This window comes from Theobroma umbraticum, unplaced genomic scaffold (assembly GCF_002168275.2).
Source record: "Theobroma umbraticum cultivar Fairchild unplaced genomic scaffold, ASM216827v3 scaffold_146.0, whole genome shotgun sequence".
Taxonomy (NCBI): Eukaryota; Viridiplantae; Streptophyta; class Magnoliopsida; order Malvales; family Malvaceae; genus Theobroma; species Theobroma umbraticum.
Window position 1 is genome coordinate 4,883,467 of NW_018397265.1, and position 1,733 is coordinate 4,885,199.

General features: G+C 35.5%; 1 non-coding gene across 1 annotated transcript; it reads right to left on the minus strand.

The window, feature by feature from the left end:
- Window positions 1–618: 618 nt before the first annotated feature.
- On the minus strand, window positions 619–725 carry LOC149526805 (small nucleolar RNA R71). The gene has a single exon (XR_016351653.1). It is a non-coding gene; the product is annotated as a small nucleolar RNA R71 (small nucleolar RNA).
- Between the last annotated feature and the right edge of the window lie 1,008 nt (window positions 726–1,733).

The following is a 1,733-nucleotide window of genomic DNA, read 5'->3' on the forward strand; positions in this document are numbered from 1 at the left end:
CAAGCAATTAAGTCTTACTTCAAATTTTATTTTTCTTGCTTTAATGTTAGATCTTTCTTGCTTGCAGATATCTGTAGTCATTCTATGCAAAGAAGAAACAACTTGAATCTTGTTCTTTTTTATCCTGAGATAGAGAGAACTTTTAAAAGACGTCAAAGGGAGAATTTACAAGTTGCAGCTTTAAATCAGACAATGGCTGAGGATAACAATAACAATGGCAATAATGCCATTAATTTGGTTCTCGAAGCAAATAGAGCACTACGAGATTATGTTGCTCCTCTTTTGCAAGTTTTGCACCAAAGCATTAGGAGACTTTCCATCAACGCGAATAATTTCAAAATTAAAATAGCTTACATTTAGATGATTCAGTCTTCAGTCCAGTTTAGTGGGTTATCCAATGATGATCCTAATTCTCATTTAGTAAATTTTCTGGAGATTTGTGATACCTTTAAATACAATGGAGTAACTGATAATGCTATTAGATTGAGACTATTTCCATTTTCTCTAAGGGATAAAACAAAGAGCTGGCTTACTTCACTGCCCAATGGGTCTATCACTGCAAGGGAAGTCTTGGCTCAAAAGTTTCTAGTAAAATTTTTTTTCCCTGCCAAGACTGCAAAGATGAAGAATGATATCACCTCATTCACACAATTTGATGGTGAGTCCTTGTATGAAGCTTGGGAGAGGTTTAAAGAACTATTGAGAAGATGCCCATATCATGGGATTCTTGATTGATTGCAAGTCCAGACATTCTACAATGGGTTGGTTAGTTCAATAAAAACCACAATTGATGCTACTACTAGTGAGTCATTAATGAGTAAGAATGCTGTAGATGCTTATAATTTATTAGAAGAGATGGCCTCAAACAATTATCAATGGCCTTTAGAAAGGTCGAGTTCGAGAAAAGCTATTAGAGCTTATAAAATTGATGCAGTTGGCACCTTAACTGCTCAAGTAGCTGTGTTGTCCAAGAAGCTTGACAAACTAGGAGTTCATGCAGTTCAAAAGTCATTTGTAGTTTGTGAGATGTGTGGAGATGGCCATTCATATGATCAATGTCCATACAATTTTAAATCAATTCAGTTTATGGGTAACTTCAATAGGCAGTAGAATAACCCATACTCTAATACTTATAAACTTGGTTGGAGAAACTAATCCAACTTTTCATGGAATAACAATGCAGGGCCTTCTAATCCAAAACCCATCATGCCTCTTAGTTTTCAACAACAAGCTAGCCCACAAATTTCTAAAAAGAAGTCCTAATTGGAAGAACTTCTCTTGTAATATATATCCAACACTGATGCTATAATTCAAAGTCAATGAGCCTCCTTAAGAAATCTTGAAACCAACTGGGATAGCTTGCAAACTCCATCAACAGTAGACTCCAAGGTGCCTTACCAAGTGATACACAAGTCAATCCCTAAGGTAAGAAACATTGTAATGCAATTACCCTTAGGAGTGGAAAAAAAGTTGAAGGGGTGATTGAAAAATCAATTAAGTCTTCAAAGGAGCATGTAGATGGTGACAAAGGAATTGTTGAGAAAGAAGTTGAAGTGGAAAAGATAGATAATGGGCAAGCTAAAAATCAAGTGAATTCTCAAGCAAATTATTTTCCACCACCATCCCACAAAGGTTGAAAAAGCCAAAGCTTGATAAACAGCTTGAGAAATTTCTCAATGTCTTCAAGAAGCTCCACATAAATATTCTTTTTGCTGAAGCTTTGGAAAACATGC